Source organism: Malus domestica, chromosome 06, assembly GCF_042453785.1.
Source record: "Malus domestica chromosome 06, GDT2T_hap1".
Lineage (NCBI taxonomy): Eukaryota > Viridiplantae > Streptophyta > Magnoliopsida > Rosales > Rosaceae > Malus > Malus domestica.
Window position 1 is genome coordinate 14749441 of NC_091666.1, and position 22147 is coordinate 14771587.

The following is a 22147-nucleotide window of genomic DNA, read 5'->3' on the forward strand; positions in this document are numbered from 1 at the left end:
AAAGAAACAAGAATAAAGCTTGTAACAATTACAACTTTTAAATCACAAACTATGAACCACAAAACCCAAAAGGATTCACCAACTACTAGACCTAGGCTCTGATACCACTTGAAGGAATATTTTGTGAAAACATGTTCATTTAAGCAACATCAATAAGCATGCAATTAACAATTAAAGGCGGAATCATGCTTGCATGCACTTAAAAACAAAACATTAACCATGAAATTCAAAGCCTAGTAGATTGGTGAACCAAGACTCAACTCAAATCAAAGTGAGTTGAGAAATATACCTTTGTAGATTCCTCTTTGCATAAGCAAAGGCTAATCACCCAAAGAGAGGGCCTTCATTCCTTGCATCTTAAATCTATGGATTTGGATGGATGAATAGGTTTCTCCAAGTTCCCAAAATAGGGAACCTCTAAGTCTCTTCACCAAGGAGAGATTGGAGAAGAAATGAGTGACCTTGAAGTAGTGGGATTGCAAGATGCACCCCCAAGGTGGCCGACCTCTTTAGAGAGAAATGGAGAGACATGTTCTCTCCAATTTTCTCCAAAAAAAACCCTTAATGAATTTTAGCTATAAAGTCATATTTATACCTTTATTCATTTGAGTGGCAAACTTGTAAATAAGTCCAAGTTCACTACCCTAAACATCATGGCCGGCCATTGGAATATTATTGGGCTATTATGCCCTTGTGAATCTTTATTCATTAAGTTGTCATACAACCTAAGTCAATGGGCTTGACGTTCGAAGCCCATTGGGCCTAAACGTCCAAAACTATCCCGAGGTCTTTTAACGAACTTATTCGTTTGATTAATTAACATATTAATTAATCCTTGCCATAAATAAATGATTAAACCATTTAATCATTCTTACTCATCTCCGTTTAATCTCCAATCTCCACCTCTTATGGTGTGCGATCCATTAGGTTCCTTTTAGCGAGGCAGTGGGCGATTAAAACCATTTCAAATCGATTGTGAATTGAAACTTACTTTCAATTCTCCCTTTAGTGATTACACACGTTTAGGGCTTCCACAAACCATGAGTGACACCTTGCAGCATATCATGGTTACCCAAGCTAATCGGAAGAGGTAGAGAACCTATTCAGTTTGGGATTACAAATGCAATACGGTTTTTCTCTAATCTAATACTCTTGACCACATTGTTTGGTTTGATAGTTTATATGTTCATGTCTACTATCCAATGTGATTCGTGTGCTTATATGATTTCTTTGAATGTGATTTAGAACGACTTTTCTAAATCTCATTCATACTCTAGTCAGAGATTCTAAATCATATCATAGAGTATTCTCCCTCAAACCATTTGAAGGTTAGAGATCCCTTGTTGCACATTCACTTGTCTCCATGACTAAGTGGCTTAATCCCAATGATGCCGTGGACACCCCAATGGGGTGACTTTGACATAATCAAAGATCAAGGACTTAACCACAAGACAACTGTGATGCCTCAGGTCAAAAGACTAATTTGCATTATCCCAACCATGAGTTCTCATATGACATGAATATGAGAACTCTTCGTCGATCACGTTCAGTGAACTCATTCTCTATTGAGCACCTACGTACTTGTCTTGATGTCACACACACCAATGACTCGAGACTAGTCACTCTCCCTGAGAGAAGACATAGCACGTACCGATCTTGATGGACTGTCAATGCCCAATTGGCAATCCTATGATCAGGAACATTTAGGATGTGTCTACGAAAGAATGGTCTCATGAATCTAACTTCATTAGATTACATTCTCCCAATCACATATTCCTTGGACTTTATCGTTTAAGCATATAACATTTATATGAGACGGCTCAAACAATAATCTTTGCCCTTTATATTAAACTAGATTAGTTTAACATGTGAAATGTCCGTAAAGCATCATCACATGATTGGTTTTAGGGCACATTTCCAACAGGGTTCGTGGTGGCCATCCCTCAAATTCTGAAACAAAATCGTCAAATTACCACCACCAAAATACTCCTCTGAAGCTTAGGAACAAAGCCAAATAATTTTGGGGGCATCGAAGTTGCTATGAAGCTGAATTGAGGGCACCCAAAACTAGGGTTTCGGACGAGTTTTAGCAAAATTAGGCCTCTTCCAGGCCAAATTGGCCTCGGTCGTAGGTATGGAAGTTAGTCTACTCACTAAGATCTTTATTTCTGTAATTTTTGAGAATTTTTAAATATAGTTGAGTTTTCCGGTGAGCCGGGGCGGTCGACCGCCACCCGCTATGGCTGGTACGGCGGCGCACGGCCAGGGAGCCGACATGGTGTTTTTATGTGAATTTATTATTCTAATTATGCTTTTGAAACCTAACTATGGTGGTTTGGATATTAGTACGAGTATAGTATATGTTAGATTAAATGATTATATATTTGGTTTTGGGTTGAACTTTGGAAATGTGAACTACGAATGGCTTGATCCCTGTTTAGGGTACGTAGGTAGTCTAACGAGACGTTAGATGCGGCCATACAATAAATGAGACTAAATAATTGAGACAATAGCCTTGTTTGGGGAATTGGAAATTGAGCAATGTGAAGGGCATTGGTAGAAAGTGTGACTTTTAACCTTATTAATTAGTGATTGGATGTTGATCATAAATCGTTGTGTGAGGGATCGAGAAATTGAAGTAAAGAATCGTTGTATTGATAGTTAGTTAAACTAGTGTTTAGTTAAGCTTGTCATCGATAATTATTCCCGAAAATAAATAGTTCAGGAGTAGGGTGTTATAGATTGTGCCTTTTATGCCACATTATAGGTACATACATATATATATATATGTATATGTATATGTATATATTTGGAAGCACTACGATATTGTTAAGATTTGGATTATATCAGGGCATATCCATAAGTATATTACTGCGCACAATTACTGTGAATGCTTTAAAGTACGAAGGTGAACGCAGAATGCACAAGTAAGTTCTGGTGAGTATATGTTGAGAAATGTGGGATGCATGGTTATGATTACATTTTATTTGGAATGATTGAGTTATGGCATGATTATATTTACGTTTTAAGCAACTCCAACATTGTCGTACAGGTTGCAATAAGAGGCAACTCCGACATTACCGTATAGATTGCTCAGGAATTGTATATGTCATATTAGATGTAGTTAGAGCTTATAAACCTACACCCCGGTGTTAGTGCTCTCGCTCGAGGACAGGGCCTAGCCTTCATGTAATTGTTCACCTCTCACACCACATGCTCACCTTGGATTGAAGGTAGGTGCCAGCCTGTCGTACAGACCACATTGGGTGGCTCTAACTCGTAGATGACTTGCGATACTTCGCACAAACTTCACGTGATTGTAACACTTGAGCGTATTTATTTACACCCAGCCTGTCGTACAGACAACTAGAGGTGGTTTCGACTCTTGTGCAGGGATATGTGATGAGCTATGGATTCAGCCGTACAAACCACAAGAGGTGGATCCAACTGACACATTACTTGGATATTGGATGAGCTATAGGTTCTGCTGTACGGGCCACAAGAGGTGGATCCGGATGACACATTACTTGGATATTGGATTAGCTATAGGTTCAGTTGTACAGGCCACAATAAGTGGATCTGGCTGACATATTAGTTTTCATGGATTTATTTCACCTAGTTTACTTATTTCATTATGTTGAAATAGTGAGCATGGCATACATCTGGATGTTAATATTCTGGGCATGGTTTCGATATAAGTATGTATTCTATTTTCTGGGAAATTATACCAGTTTTATGGGGAGGGGTTATTATCTTTGATAAGTGAAACGGTTTGAAAAGCTATGTTTATGCCCACTCATACTTTCTGTCTTGCACCCCTCCAAGTTCTAGTAGCAAAGTTTTCGTATCGACGAGGATTCGTGGCACTTCCCAGTATAGGTGGCTTCTTATGATGGTATAATCATTATCTTACCTTATTGTACTTTACTTATGCTCTGTATCGCAGGTGAATGGGTTCATGCCTGCTCACCAGCGCACTCTGGCATTTTGGCACCCTTAGGTTCAAATGTATTCACATTTTGGCCAACACAACTCGATTCGAAGTCTTAGTGGACATTCCGGGTCGGGGTGTGCCAGAAAACACTTAGAGATAGTTTTACAAGAATTTATCAATAATCGAATTGTGATTAGCAAAAATAAAATAGCATTAGAAACGCAAGATATAGAATTTTTAGGAATGTATATTAAGTCAAGTACTTACAGAGAGATGGTCCTGCAGTCCAGCAAGACAAATATTAGTTATACAATACCAGAAAGATGGTCCTACATTAATTACAGTCTATCAGAACCACCGTCAACTCCTTGTAAGCCACCAACAAGCACACTTACCTAGAACATGGAGGGGTTCAAAACAGAAAGTGTGAATGCATAAAAACAAAGCTTTTCACTTATTAAAAGTAATAACCCCTCGCCGTAAAACCCATATAATTTCCTAGAAAATAGAATACATATCAACATAATGAAATAAGCAAATCAGGTGAAGTAAATCAATGAAAGTAATATGTCAGCCGGATCCACCTATTGTGGCATGTACAGCTGAACCTATAGCTCATCAAATAGGCCTGCACACGAGTCAGAACCACCTAGAATGGTCTGTACGATAAGACTGGGTGTAAATAAATACGCTCAAGTACTATGATCACGTGAAGACTGTGCGAATAATCGTGGGTCACCTACGAGTTGAAACCACCTATAATGGTCTGTACAACAGGACTGTGCACTTAACTTGGATCCAAGGTGAGTGTGCGGTATGGGAGGTGAACATCACGTGAATGACTGTGCCCTGGCCACCGGCGAGAGCATTAACACCGAGGTATAGGTTTATGAGCACTAACACCGGTGTTAGGGAATATTATGTTAAATAGCAGCATTTTTCGTTTGTTTTACCTGACGCCGTTAGCATATTTCGTTAAAATTGACGAAATATTCTCCTTCTCCTTCATTGGTTCGTGGGAGTCCGGCACTGGCCACCGCTGCACAAACCGGTTTCTGGAAAAACTTTAAACCTTAATATCTCACTCATTTCTAAACCAAATTCCATGAAATTTGTACCAAAATGAAGCTCTAGACAAGGAAAACAAAGTCTTACCACTTTTACGTCCTAAAACCAAGCGAAAATGGCAGGAAAAAGTCTCGATAGTTCAGCCACACCTGCAACTCGACAAACTCGAGTGTCCCGATGTCCAAAACCTTCCAAAATTCCTCTACATCATTTGTGAAGTAGTTTTAAGACCTCCTAGAACTTTAAAACTCCACAAACCACTCACGATCACCACGGAGCAATTTGCACCGCTTGCCGGAGCTGGGGTATCTCCAGTTTCCAAAGTCTTCACATTAAACTAAAGGTACGGTTCAACTCCTGAGCTTGCAAGGAGTCCAAAAACAACCTAGTATAACTCGATCTACGACGTTTTGACGGTGGTTGGGTGAATGAACGTACAGATTGTACGAATGATGAAGAATCAAGAGAGGGAAAGAGAGAGAGAGAGAGAGAGAGAGAAGTCAACGTGTGCACGTGTGAGTGTGTGTGTGATGGTCCGGATTGGGCACACATATAAACTAACTTAAATTCCAATTGGGCTACGAAATTTAGTCTTAACAACCTTACAAATTTTTTCACTGGGTCCAAAGAAATTGGACATAAGATAATTGGTCCATTTCTTAGCCTATTTATACATTCACAACCCAACCGCTCAAGGGTAAAATCGACATTTCTACGCTTTCGGGGATAAAATAAATATATATTCAGGACGGGTGGTCACAACCTACCCCTTAAGAAAATTTCGTCCCCCAAATTTCATACAATAATATACAAACCACTAATTCCATAAAATAGGTGTGGATATATATCTCACATATGGTCCTCCGTCTACCAGTCTTCCTCCACCGAATGATTCCTCCACAAAACTTTCACTAAGTGCACGGTTTTATTCCTTAGAACCTTATCCGTCCAATCCAAAATCATCACCAGCTCCTTGTCATAAGTCAAATCTGGATTAATTTCTAGTGGTTGAGAAGGTATCACATGTGATGGATCAGAGACATAATGGCAAAGCATAGAAACATGAAAAACTTCGTGCACGTTAGATAATTTAGGAGGCAACTGCAGCCTATAAACAACTTCACTGACTCGCTCGGTGATCTGATACGGTCCGATATATCTAGGACTTAACTTCCCCTTCTTCCCAAACCATACTACTCATTTCCACAGGGATAGCTTCAAAAATACCCAATCACAAACTTTATACACCCTATACGTGGCATGTTTGTCTGCTAGACTCTTCTGTCGATCCTGGGCTGCTTTCAGGTTAGATTTAATTACCTGAATATTCTGAGTAGTCTCATCTACGATCTCAGGTCCCACCAAAACTCTTTCACCAACCTCTAATCAGCATAAAAGAGTTTGGCAAGACTTACCATAGAGTGCCTCAAAAGGTGACATACCAATGCTAGAGTGATAGCTATTATTGTAGGCAAGCTCCATCAAATCCAAACGCTTATGCCAAGCATCACCAAACTGCAATACATATGATCTTAGCATATCCTCTAGTATCTGAATAGTTCTCTCAGATTGCCCATCTGTCTAAGGGTGATACGCCGTACTATAGAGTAATCTTGAACCAAAGTGAACCTAGGATCCCGATCCGAAATGATACTAACCGGAACCCCATGGTATTTAATAATCTCTTATATAAATAACTTAGCTAATCGGCTTAAAGAATATTTCTCTCGAACTGGAATAAAGTGTGCTGATTTAGTAAGCCGATCCACAATCACCCAAATTCCATCATAACCTTTTCGCGTACGGGGAAGCTTGTACACGAAATCCATAGTAATATCTTCCCATTTCCACTGTGGAACGGGAAGTGGTTGCATTAATCCAAACGGCTTTTCCTCTCAACTTTGACCTATTGACAAATTGCACATTTGCTTACATATTCTGCAATTTCTCTTTTCATACCAGGCCAATAATAAAATGGTCGAATGGTATGATACATTTTAGTACCCCCAGGATGCATTGCATAAGCCGATACATGCGCTTCATCAAAAATTTCTTTCTTTAATTTTGCATTATTCAGCACTTACATTCTTTTCTCCTACATAAGCATGCCATCCGATTCTCTAATTCTGAGATCTTTCTTTTTCCCCTAATTTCTTTCTTGAATTAACTCTTGAGTTTCTTCATCATTCATCTGAGCCTCGAGCACACAATCAATTAAAATTGGTCTGACTTGGAAGCTAGCAAGTAAAGCTTCATCTCGCTCTTCCACCCCTAACTTCACTCCAGTGGATCTTAAATCTTTAAGAAGAAGGATACAACTAGCGTATAAAGCATTAATTTGGCCTTGAGACTTCCTACTAAGTGCATCTGCCACCACATTTGCACGACCAGGGTAATACTCAATCGTTCAATCATAATCGCTGAGTAATTCTATCCACCTCCGTTGTCGAAGATTAAAATCTCTCTGGATGAAAATATACTGAAGAATTTTATGATCCATAAAAATCTTATATTGGTACCATATGTTACCATATATTGGGCCTCGTCTTTGGGCCTCATCCCTAAGCCCATGACAAATGTAAAAGGGGAGGGAGCCCTTATTCTATAAAAGGGACTCTCCCTCACCCTCATTAACGGACACACATTCATCTCCTCACATCCAGAGAGAAAGAAAGAGTCTCAAACTCAACCCTCAATACCCCATCAGCCAAACATAAAGCAAAATGGCAAGGGCTGCATCCACAGAGAGCTCCCTTGCTGATCTATTGTAATCCATACATACATACATAATCAACATCAGTGTGGACGTAGCCCAAGCATTGGGGGTGAACCACAATACATCTTTGTGTTCTTGAGTGTTTGTGTGATTCACGGTCGGATTTACATTGGTCCAAGATCCTCCGGATTTTGTGCATCAACATTTGGCGTCGTTTGTGGGAAACGACACGAAATGCTATGTCGGTTCTCTTTCAGTTTTTTCATCAAACTACAACTTTCTGCAAAGTACAATTGTCCAAGAGCGGACTACTTGAGCGATACCTGCTGTTTGTTTCCTGATAAAATAAGACAGGAAATGAGAGTGAGAATTAAAGAGTGGAACAAATGGTTGTGGGTGGTTTCGCTGTCGATGGACCTCTAGCCGTCACTGGCATCGACGGGAAGATAATGGTTTCGGTGGTTATTGAAGGAAATTTTATGAAAAACATGTTCATTTGAGTAACATCTATGGCATGCAATTAACAATTAAAGGTAGAATCATGCTTGTATGCACTCAAAAATAAAACATTACCCATGAAATTCAAAGCCTAGTAGTTATGTGAACCAAGACTCAACTCAAGAACAAAGTGAGTTAAGAAATTTTATACCTTCGAAGCACCTCTATGCTTAGCAAAGGTTAATCACCCATGTGAGGGCCTTCTTTCCTTTGTCACCTTACTCCTTGGCTCCATGGATGTGGATGGAGGAACTTTGCTTCTTGGCTCCATGCCTTCTTAGATATGGATGGAAGAATTAGTTTCTCCAAAAGTCCCCAAAGTTGGAGACCTCTAAGTTCAACACCAAGGATGGTTGAGGAAGAAGATGAGTGGCCATGGAAGAGTTAGATGCTAGTAAACTCTCCCATGGTGGCCAGCTATTCTAGAGAGAAAAGAGAGAGAGTTTTTCTCACTTTTCATCCTTAGAAAACCCTTAATGAGGATGAAGCAAACATACCCCTTCTATGGTTTCAACTTTTGTATGCATTTTGGACCAAAAGGCTCTTCCTCTGTCTATGGCCGGTTTTCCCAAGCCTTTGGGCTGTTTTGGGCTTCTTGAATTTTGTTTGTTAAGTTGTCATACAACTTAAGCTAATGGGCTTGACAATTCGAAGCCCAATTTGGGATTTAAGGCCCAAAACTAACTCAAGGTTTAAAACGAACTTATTCATTTGATTAATTAACATATTAATTAATTCTTGCCATAAACAATTAATCCATTTAATTGTCCTTACTCATCTCCGTCAAATCCTTCAAGCATTACCTTACACGGTGTGCGATCCATTAGGTTCCTTTTAGCGAGGCGGTGGGCGATTAGAACTCTTTCAAATTGATTGTGAATTGAAACTTACTTTCAATTCTCCCTTTAGTGATTATACACGTTTAAGGCTTCCACAAACCATGAGTGACACCTAGCAGTATGTCATGGTTACCCAAGCTAATCAGAAGAGGTGGAGAACCTATTCAGTTTAGGATTACAATACAAGACGGTCTTTCTCTAATACAATACTCTTGACCACATTGTTCGGTTTGATAGTTTATTCATGTCTACTATCCAATGTGATTAATTTACTTATATGATTACCTTGAACGTGATTTGGAACGACTTCCTAAATCTCATTCATACTCTGTCCAGAGATTCTTAATCATATCATAGAGTATTCTCCCTCAAATAGTTTGAAGGTTAGAGATCGCTTGCTTCGCATTCACTTGCCTCCATGGCTAAGTGGCTTAACCCCAACTATGTCGTGGACACCCTCGGATCGAGTGACTTTGACATAGTCAAAGATGAAGGACCTAACCATAAGACAAGTATGAGAATTCCTTGTTGATAGGGTTCAGTGAACTCATTCTCTATTGAGCACCTACGTACTTGTCTTGGTGTCAGTCACACCAATGACTCGAGACCAAACACTTTCCCTAAGAGAAGACATAGCACATACTGATCTTAACGGACTGTCAATGCCCAATTGGTAATCCTATGATCAGGAACGTTTAGGATATGTATACGAAAGAGAATGGTCTCATGAATCTAACTTCTTTATATCGCATTCTCCCAATTACATATTCCTTGGACTTATCGTTTAAGCGTATAACATTTATATGAGATGGCTTCAAACAATAATCTTTGCCTTTTAAATTAAACTATATTAGTTTAACATGTGAAATGTCCGTAAAGTATCATCATATAATTGGTTTTAGGGAACATTTCCAACAGTTATAACGTGCATCGTCGCTGCATCTTACGGCCTCATATTTGGTTATGACATCGAAATTTCATCTTGTTTCCACAACAATCCGAAGTACTGAAGATCAAATGGAAGCGATATATTCCCCAGATTGAACGAGCTCTGCAGGTAGAGACCATGTAAAAGTATCCCAATGCGGGACCCGACGCCCAAGCCTTCTTCTTGGTTTTCCGTGTCTCTGCACAATCCTCAACTGCATCATCATAACAGCCCTTGAGAATAATGGAGAAAAGCCGAGACAGGAAGTAGAAAGCATGGCTGTGAAAAGCATGGTTGCCCACCCACTCCATTGTCTGAAGAGATAATAATTTTATTATCGAGACCGATAGCTTTTGTCGACCACCAAAGAAGATGCCCACCAACAATGAAACTTTCATCAAGGGAGTGCATGTTCCCTGCCCATTTTCTGAAAAAGCTACGGGAACAAGATAATATTCTCCTTTTTATTTTATTTTATTATTTTATTACTTTATTATTATCTATTAACATGATGGCATATTAGTTAAATAATATAATCGTTCCTTTACATGTGATATCACAGTGATCATTACCATAAAACATGGCAAAGTCTATACACTCACTAAACCATTTACATTATATAATTATTTTATCACCTCATCTGACCAAATTGGATATCAACAACTTGAATGAAAATATAATATATATATATATATATATATTATTTGTTGCCTAGTGACATATATTTAACCCAAGTACATGTGCAATATTTATTCATGGCCTAGGGTATTGTGACTGCCATTAAACTATGTCACTAATACAACATGTGATTTACCACACGGCTGAATAAATTATTTACTTATAGAAGGCACATAGTACAATATTTTGCCTTCACAAACTTTGTCAATTTGATTTATTCATTATACGGTCATACTTATACTGTCATTTATTGTCAGGAATTATTGAGCAACTAGATCCACTGATCAACATTGTTGATAATTAAAGACGTCTACCAACTTATAGACTAATAAGCCACATGCTCATGGTGACAAAGATTCAGTCAGGACGGTGATCTCTTGTCTGACCGGACACCTACTTGCTCGGACATTAGCATATTGGGACACCTATGTGCCTGGACCCAACTCGATGACCCTAGAAATACCCCCAACTCGATGACCCTATGTATGGCCCCAACTCAAAGACCCAACTTGCAAACCCGATCTGCGAATTTGACACATAGACCCAATATGCGAACTCGACAAGCGGACCCGAATCATGTCGAGAATCAACTCATACTGAGTTCATGTCGACATAAAGTAAATACTTGCAATCAAGAATACCATGAGCCGAGTCACCTTGTAGCGAGCATAGCCTCTAGCTGAGCAGCCTTGCAACGAGCATCGCCTCCAGTCGAGCAACTACCTCACCGCGAGCATAGCCTCTAGCTGAGCAGCCTCGCAACGAGCATCACCTCTAGCAGAGCAGTCTTGTAACATGTGATACCTCTAGCCGAGTATTGCTTTATGTTGAGCATTGCCTTATGTTGAGTACTAGTTCAAGACACATAGCCACTTCGGCCCGTACATGGATTGGATTTCAAGTATCCAGCCAAAAGACTCTCTTGACTGAAGACTTGGGGGACTCCTATAGGTACCATGAATTGGGCCTCGTCTTTGGGCCTCATCCCTAAGCCCATGACAAATGTAAAGGGGAGGGAGCCCTTATTCTATAAAAGGGACTCTCGCTCACCCTCATTAGGAGGTCTCACCTTTACTAAGAGAATGCCTCACAGCCAGAGAGAAACAAAGGGTCTCAGATCTATCCCTCACAACAATAGAGGGCAATACCCTCTCAGCCAAACAGCCAAACAGAGAGCAAAATGGCAAGGGCTGCATCCACAGAGAGCTCCATTGCCGATCTATTGTAATCCATACATTCATACAGTAAATGGAATCAACATCAGTGTAGGCGTAGCCCAAACATTAGGGTGAACCACGATACATCTTTGTGTTCTTGTGCATTTGTATGATTCACGGCCGGATTTACGTTGGTCCAAGATCCTCCTGATTTAGTAGGCCGATCCACGATCACCCAAATTCCATCATAACCTTTTCGCGTACGAGGAAGCTTGTACATGAAATCCATAGTAATATCTTCCCATTTCCACTGTGGAACGGGAAGTGGTTGCATTAATCCAAACGGCTTTTTCCTCTCAACTTTGACCTGTTGACAAATTGCACATTTGCTTACATATTTTGCAATTTCTCTTTTCATACCAGGCCAATAATAAAATGGTCGAATGGTATGATACATTTTAGTACCCCCAGGCTGCATTGCATAAGCCGATACATGTGCTTCATCAATAATTTCTTTCTTTAATTCTGCATTATCCAGCACGTACATTTTTTTCTCCTACATAAGCATGCCATCCGATTATCTAATTCTGAGATCTTTCTTTTTCCCCTAATTTCTTTCTTGAATTAACTCCTGAGTTTCTTCATCATTCATCTGAAAGTCGAGTACACGATCAATTAAACTTGGTCTGACTTAGAAACTAGCAAGTAAAGCTTCATCTCGCTCTTACACCCCTAACTTCCCTCCAGTGGATCTCAAATCTTTAAGAAGAGGGATACGACTAGCGTATAAAGCATTAATTTGGCCTTGAGACTTCCTACAAAGTGCATCTGCCACCACATTTGCATGACTAGAGTGATACTCAATCGTGTAATCATAATTGTTGAGTAATTCTATCCACCTCCGTTGTCAAACATTAAAATCTCTCTGGATGAAAAGATACTGAAGACTTTTATGATCCGTAAAAATCTTACATTATTCTCCATAGAGATAATGTCTCCAAATCTTCAAGGCAAAAAACAATGGCTGCTAACTCAAGATCATGAGTAGGGTAAGAGGCTTCAATTGTCGTGAAGCATAAGCAATCACCCTACCATGCTACATCAACACACAACCTCGACCATTCAAGGAAGCATCACTATAAATCTCAAAATTATTACTATCATCTGGAAGTGCCAAAACAGGTGCTTGAGTGAGACAATACTTTAGTTGCTGGAAACTCTGCTCACAATTATCATCCCACTCAAATTTAACATTTTTTCTAGTCAACCTCGTCAGTGGTAACGCAGTGAAAGAAAAATCTTTAACAAATCGTTTATAATAACCAGCTAGGCCAAGAAAACTCCATACCTCAGTGACGGTTCGTGGTTGCTCCCAATTCTCAACAGCTACTACCTTTTGAGGGTCCACCTGAATGCCTTAAGCCGATATAACATGTCCCAAAAATGCCACTTGATCTAGCCGTGTTCCCTCAATTTCTTCAACACCAAAGTGAGATGTAGAACATGCTCTGCTTTAAACTTAGAGTACACCAGAATATCGTCAATAAAGACAATGACAGACCTGTCTAAATATGGCTAGAATACTCGATTCATCAAGCCCATAAAAGTTGCAGGTGCATTAGTTAACCCGAATGACATTATAAGGAACTCATAATGACCATATCGAGTCCTAAAAGCCGTCTTCGGAACATCTTCACTTTTGATCTTCAATTGATAATAACCAGACCTTCAATCAATCTTAGAAAACACACAAGCGCCTCAAAGCTGATCAAATAAATCATCTATACGCAACAATGGATAACGATTTTTAATCGTTACCCAATTCAACTTCCAGTAGTCAATACATAGACTCAAAGTCCCGTCTTTCTTTTGTACAAACAAAATTGGAGCTCCCCAGGGTGAAATACTAGGCTGAATAAAACCCTTATCAACTAATTCCTGTAACTGAAGTTTCAATTCTCTTAATTTAGCAGGAGCCATTCGATAAAGAGTTAAAGATATAGGATTTGTACCTGGAAGTAAATCAATAGTGAACTCCACGTCTCGGACTGGCGGCAGTTTAGGTAAATCATCAGGGAATACATCAGGGAAATGCCTAACCACTCGTACATCCTCCACACTACTAGGAGTATTGTCATTCAACATCACATGAGCCAAATATCCCTGACAACCTTTTAGCCCTCACAGCAGAAATAATGTCGTGTCTCACTCCACTACGCTCACCCCCGAATGTAACCATAGGCAAACCAGGACGATGGAAAGTGACTGTCTTCCCATAGCAATTTATCTTTTCAAGATTGTAATGTAACCAATCTGTTCCCAAAATAACATCAAAATCAACAATATCTAACGGAATGAGATTAGCTGGCATAGCAACATCCTTCACCAACACAGGACATCCTCGATATACACAGTTAACATAACATGTCTCCCCCCTAAGCATTGAAAACTCTAACTCATACCCAATAGCTATTGGATAAGGTTGCGTCGTCTAAGCAAACATATGAGGAATAACAAAATGCGTAGCACCACAATCAATTAATACTCTAGCAAAATGACCAAGAATATTCAACATAACCATGATCAAATCTGGATTATTCTGAGCATCTTGCAACGTAATGTGATGAATACACCCCTATGCCTGCTGTTGTACTCCACGGCCTTTACTAGCCTGACTACCACATCCCTGCACACTACGTCCCTGACCAGGCTGATTAAGTTACCTCTATAATCCTGCACTACTAGAAGCAACCTCTAAATTCTAGGACTGTCCTCCAGAATACCCATGTGATCCACCAGCTGAAAATGGCTGATACGGATATAACCTCTTGAATACTGAGCATAACCACCCTACTGATATAGATCTTATGGATACCAATATTGTCGTCCATAATATGGAGATATATCACCCTGATAGTGATAAGCACCCCCGTGACCCATTTGGGTATAACCACTAGGCCCTAGAACCTGCTGAATCGAAACTGGCAGTGGTAATGAAGATGGCTGAGACTTCTGCTGGTTCTGTAGGCACTGAATAGCCTGATGCCCCATCTAGCCGTAAGTATAACCGAAGGGAAATCTATGAGATTCATGTATGGGATTTCTAAATGACTATCATGCATATCCAAAACAATTATGATATACTAAAGCAGCGGAAGCATTTATAACATATTATCAAAGCTATAGTCATGCAAATCCCCTTCAAGGTTCATAGGTTTATATATAATGCATCAAAACAAATTATAGAATCAAGAACAAAGTGAAGGTTAGTCTTATACCTCTTGATCTAGACTTGAGACCAAGGATGGACCACCTCCAAGCCCTTTGCTCCTTGAAATCCTTGAGCCTAGCTTCCCTCCTTGCCTCCTCCACTTTGAAAGAATGAGTGCTCCTAGGTTCTCTTCAAGTTTCCAAAGTAGGAAACCTCTAAAGATCCACACCCACTAGTGTAGTGAGAAGGATTAAGGAATAACCAAAAGGGTGAAAGATTGTTAGCTAAAACACCCCATTGGTGGCCGGCCCTTTGATGTGTTAGAGAGCTTTTTTCTTCTGCCTCTTTGTTGTTTAAACACTTCAAAAACCCTTATGAACTTTATCACTATAAAGTTCCTTATATAGACAAAAGAAAACCTAGTCAACACTTGACTAAATATCTCTCCTTCCCCACATAATATGGCCGGCCCTCTTTGTGTTGTTTGGGCTTTGGGCTTTCATTTATTTCAAGTCATCCAATGCTTGAATAAAAGCCCAATGGGTTTAGGCCCAATGGGCCCAATTAAACCCGAACGTTTCTTTAAGCCCAAAACGATCTTTATCGCTTTTATGATTTCTTTAGACTTTTCTAAATTAATCACAACACATAATTAATCCAATTAATTGTTTCCATCATCCATTAGTTACTCACCACAATAGTCTTTTGGTGAACAATCTTTTAGGTTCTAATTAGCAAGGCAGTGAGGTGATTGGCATCAATCCAATTGCTTATATTTAATTCAATCACTTAGTGAATTAAAACTTCATTTTAATTCACCTTTCTTCTTTGACGACTAAATTTAATCATCTAGAAGAACTCACAAGCTATGAGTGACATCTAACCATATGTCATAGCTACCCAAGCTAATGTAGAAGTTTATTCGAAGAACCTAGTCAGTTGGAATTACAATGTAATTCAATCCTTCCCTAATACAATACTCTCAATCACATCATTAGGGTATGGATATATCATGTCAAACCCCTAATGTGATTATTCCTTCATATATGATTCATTTGAGTCGTATAGGAACGCTTTCCATTCAATACGCTCGATACTTCGGCCGAAGATTCCCGAATCATATCTTAGAGTGTTCTTCCTCTCTTATCGAGGATTAGAGATTCCTTGTTGCGCATACACTTGCCTTCATGACTAAGTGGCTTAACCCCAATTATGCCGTGGACACCCTCGAATGGGGAGACTTTGACATAATCAAAGATTAAGTACTTAACCACAAGACAACGACGATGCCTTAGGTCTAAGGATTACTTACATCTTTCCAACCATTAGAGTTACTTGCTTGACATGTGAGTAGACCTCCATGCAAGTACTCTCGTTCGATTGTGTTCAGTGAACTCATTCCCCTAATGAGCACCTACATACTTGTCTTAGTGTCACAACACGAATGGGATGAGACTTTCCATCCTCCAATTGAAGCAGACATAGTATGTACCGGTCTACGCATTGTCAGTATCCCTCCGACAATCCAACGACCAGGAACCGTTTGGACACAATGGTTATGTGAAGAAGGTCTCTGTAGTCTAACATCATTAGATTGCTTCTTCAATCGATCCATTGTCCATGGATACACTATTTAGGACATATATCGTTAATTGAGATAGTCCTAATTCGTGTCTTTGCCATTTGATGTATAAGAATCATCCATACATCGATTCGTTTGTCCTGAAAGATTTCTTCCAAAGAGTGACTTTCAGGGCATATTTCCAACAATCTCCCACTTGCACTAAAGTCAATCACTAGTGTATCTTATACATCTTGTCGAGAGAGTTTATGCTCGTAGGTTAACTTGGTTATGTATTAATCTCTTTTATATTTAAAAGGGATTTACTTATCAAATGTTTCCAAGACATTTGATGATGTCTCTTTGATGTGTTCGAATACTTTGATGAGACCTTGATTCCATGGCTTGAGCTATTGCCCCATTACGTCGTAGTACTCTACTAACGACCTTATGGTTTGGATTCAATCATGGGTTCTAAAAGAACCCCTTTCATTCAAAACACCTTTTGAAGCAGTTTCTAAAACTATATATCTACATATATTTCGTTTGTATACTTTATACAAACTTTGCTCCAAGCTTGAGACCATTGTAGTACAATACTAACAATTCATTCATATGATTAGTACTTCATCCATTATGAAGTTCCATTTGTTAAAATGGCTTATTTTCGCTTTGGTTAACAACCTAAGTGAATGCACGCTTCCAGAGTCCCACTCTGATGTTTCTTTCTTAAAGGCAATAATACTCTATCATTTGCTTTGGTTCTGATCCTGGGATATAGTAATATCTTAAAGTGATAAACTCAGTGGTTTCTTCACCTTTGGATATCTACTTCACAAGTCAATACATGTGTCCCTTTTGTGATTTTATGACACATTCATTATAAGGGTTATGAAAGTGATTTCCTATCACATAGGAAAATGCTTTCTTAAATCTTCAACATTTGAGATTTAATTCCCATATAACATTATTGAGATAGCCTTGCTATATCAGTAAGTCCAATTTCAAGTCTATACTTCAAAATTGACCGTGTCATGTTTTGTCATTTTCGAGTAACATCTATGTTTCATCAAGTCTATCAAATAGACTTTATTCACATCTTGTTGCTCAAATTATGACATCACTCCCACTGGCCTTGTTGTAACTTTAGCATTCATTCAAAATTAACAATTATATTTTCTTGATTTGAATGCATATTGCTCCCACTAATTTAAATGAATCATACATAAAAGAATTCCTTCTCAAGCAATTCCATGAAATGTGTGACTTGCTTTATCAAACCTATTCATTTAAATTATATGGTGTCATACACCATACTTTAAGTTTTAGTCATACTAAGACCTTTAATGTAGTCATATAAGAATTATCTAAGTCTTTAGTGGAAGCATGGCTCCTACTAAGGATATAGAAACTCAACCATTCCTTCTAGGTGGTTGATATAATTCTTTATCAAAACTACATAGAGCAATATCGTTACATGAGATGTTGAATTTGGATTGTCTTGTTGTTAAACCATATGTTGTGACTCATTTTGAAACTTATTCCCTTTTGTTTCATCAACTTGTCCATATGCTTTGTTATTAGCATGTTCTCATAAAAGAGAATGATGGACAACTCCCAACATATAACCATTTTATGCTAGGTTGACGAAACCAACATTCAAAGACTATTCTTTAAATGTTACACAACATAGAATTTTAACGTTTGAAGAGCTTGAGTCCTTTTAACAATTAAAATTACAAACTCTTAATAATAGTCAAGTACTATTATTCTTTAGACAACTATAAACCAATCACATTCAAGTTTATATCCATTTTCACACCTCCCACTATTTCTCATGACTTTAATGAGAAATCATTTCATACATTCAAAATGTATAAAAGTGGATTATATTGGTAGAAGACATTGTGTAGTAGCTTTGAAACATTTCAAGCTTATTTGTTTCAATCTTCACTAAGTTTAATGTCTTGTTATTTAAGTGACTAAAGTCTTTAAACCTTTTATAGATTTAGACACTTCTTTCTTGGTTTAATCACTAACACATTTGACATTTTAAAACAATTTTAAGAATGCCCAATTAATTGTTCAAAACTACTAATTGAATCAAGAGTGATCTTGATCATTGTGTTTCAAGTGATAACCATATAAGAAACGTTTTTCTTATTACTTATATCATTATAATGTGATCTTCCTTTTCTTCAAGAAAGGATTCTCTAGACTTTTGTCAATTCATATAGAACTCATAAGTAGACAAATGGAACCAAATCTAAAGATTCATTGTATCCTTTTATGTCCTACATGTGAGATCTATCCATAATTGATAAATCTAAAGTTTGGTTTATCACATTACAATTAAGTGATATAACTCTTGTATCTCATCTAGGATACAACAAGACAATTTTCAATTCATAACACTTCTTTAAGGAAATAGTATATTAAAAAGGCATACTTCACATTACATTAATATGATAGTTCAAACATTCATAATGTTTAATACAAAAAGTATTACCTCTATACATTTAGAGACTAATATAAATACCTTTATACATTGAGGCACTATATAGTGGTCTTCCATCACATGAAGCCACATAAGAATTTCTTATCAAAATAAGAAAGTTTAAAGACAATCTTTAATGCCTAACAAACTTCCTAAGTAGTGAGCAAAAAAACATAGTGGCCGAACCCTTCACCACATTTTCTTTGCTTGTTCTTCTTCTACTTGGCTTCTCCACCTATATACAATTATACAAGTGATTAGCTCTTTATATCAAATATAAATATTTAGAAGATCTAACATTTAGAATTGAAGATAAGGACATAAACCATACCTTGTGGCTTGTCCTTAAGACTTGCAAGGTATAACTTGCAATTCCTTCTCCAATGCCCCTCCTTTCCACAGTGGTGGCAAGTCCCTTTGGGCTCCTTTGCCTTCTTTTTCCTCACTCCTCCTTTCGGCTTAGGAGTGGGTGACTTTTTCTCCTTCCCTTTGCCTTTGCCTTGGGGCTTGGCCTTGGAAGATGATGGCTTGTTGTAGGCTACTGCAACAGTCCCTACACTGCTCTCTTTCTTCATAGTCTTCTCAGCAGTTACTAACATGTTTAGTAACTCAGAGAGAGTACTATCCATCTTATTCATATTGTAGTTCATTACAAACTGAGCAAATGAATCAGAAAGAGAAGCCAATACGAAGTCTTGGGCCAATTCCCCGTCAAGTGGAGTACCAAGGTTCTCCAATTGTTCAATGAATCCTATCATCTTCAGTACATGTTGGTGTACTGGAGCCCCTTTGACCATCTTGGTCTTTACAAGTTCACAAACAGTGCTAAAGCGACGGTTGCGCGTCCCTTCGCCATATAACTCCGTAAGATGGAGTATTATGGAAAATGCACTATCCATGCCCTCGTGCTGTCTCTGTAGCTCCTCATTCATGGAAGCCAACAGATAGCACTTGGCTTGTATATCATCCTCAACGTGCTTGTCATACTTAGCACGTTCATCCTCAGTAGCCTCAGGGCTGAGAGGTATGTGAGGTGGAGGCTTATCTAGTACGTAAACAATCTTCTCCAATGTTAGGAGAATCTTGACATTACGATACCATGATGGGAAATTGTGCCCCTCTAGGCAATGTTTGTCGAGTATTTTCGCGAGTGTGCTTCCAACCATATCTATATACATAAACAAATAAAATAATTAGATTGATTGTTGTTTAAGTCAAACGATTCGGGTCTTTAAACCGAATGACACCACCCACCATTTTTGGCAAATTCCATATCCCCCATAATGGAATCCGGGAGATTTCAAAGAAAGCTCCTAGTGGGTTATGGGAGGCTCACTATTACCAAGCCCACCTCACGATGATACGATGTTTGGTTAGCAACAATAATAATGAGAGGGTACAATTACCCATTCACAACAACCTCTTGTGATTACCCATCTTTTTGGCCTCTAGAAAATAATACCTCACGATGATACAATGTTGGCATTATGTTTCTTAGTTAAGTTCATTCCCACCATGCCGGTTTAGCTAGGGGTTCAAGCATGACCTCACGATGATACGATGTTGGCCATACGCGTTGCCTACCTTAACCTCATCAAATGTTTTAAATAAACTCCTCCTGAATATAAGCATGCACTTTGTCACTTCCCCATGATAGGGTGAAGGCGGTGTACAAGTCATAAACACTTGGAGCCTACCATGGTGGAAGGACACGAAAAAGTGTTCTAAGCACTCTTACGCTTTCAACTTAATATTTGTTTGGTTGAGGGATTTTAAGGTCTCATCAATTTTCTTTATTTAATCACAATCAAATAAATAATGTCCTATTACAACTACTAGTCCAAAGTTAATGAAATTAGTAGCATATAATATCTCCACTATTCGTTTTCATAAAACAAATCAATATCAAAACATTTTTCAAAATATTGGAGATACATATAACTACTAATTGTATTCATTATAGTTTAGTAGCGTATGATACTCCCACTATTTGTTTTGAGAAAAACAAATCAATATCAAAAACGAATTTTTCAAATATTGGAAGTAACTACTACTGCTAAGGTTTTTGCATTCCTTTGAAATTGGACTTTATAGTTATCTTAGGCTCTTGGATGACCATGGACTTATTAGGTTATTGCAACAACGAGCCATCATTGTTGAATATAAACTCGAGGAGGTTGTGTCAATTTAATTACGTGCTTATCAATCCAATTAAAACCATTTTCATTGAGCCATTAGAAATGAAAGACAATCATTCATTGCTAATTTGGGCATTGGACCCTTTTAATCTTTAATCTCATGTCAAAACCCTCTTTTAGTTATGTCTCCTTTACCAATAGTTAAAGAAACTCTGGTCTAGCACTAGAGGGAATCCACTAACGAATAGAGATTAAGAAGTAATAAGAATTACAAACCGATTTGTACAAATTCCTATAAATTACATATACTAAAAGGGGAGAGAAAGATTAACGTCAAACGTGACAAGGTCCAATTAAACAGTAATTAAAACACATTCCCAAGGTTCAAACAATTTGATTTTAGCGCCTTATCATATAGCTCAATTATCGTTTAAGGCATAAGTCCAAACTCATCCATTTCATAACTACTTAAACACATTTAAATAATCATAAACGAATGCAACATAAACATTTAGATTTAGTGCATATGGGCATAATAGTATTATGAGTTTAAACAACTAACAAAATTAAAATCAAATATTTTAACTTTCTAGTTAGTAGGGGCCTAAATGTAAATATGAAAAGTTAGGGGTAAAACCGTAAATATTTCAAAGTAAATATCAACTTTTCAAAGATTACAAAATAGCCCCACAAGTGGATAAATCCACTAGGGAGGCCGGCCACTTAATGGGGGAATGGGAAGTCTCACCCACATGCTTTAATTCAATGCAAAGTAGAAAAATCAAAATTTTGCTTGTCACTTGGTTTTGGCATTTAAAACTTAGGTGAAAAGGTTTGATGGAAATCTCCTAGTTAAGTCTAGGGTTTTATAAGTATATGATATGGTTATGGATGGTATGAACATCACCCAAAACCACAAAAC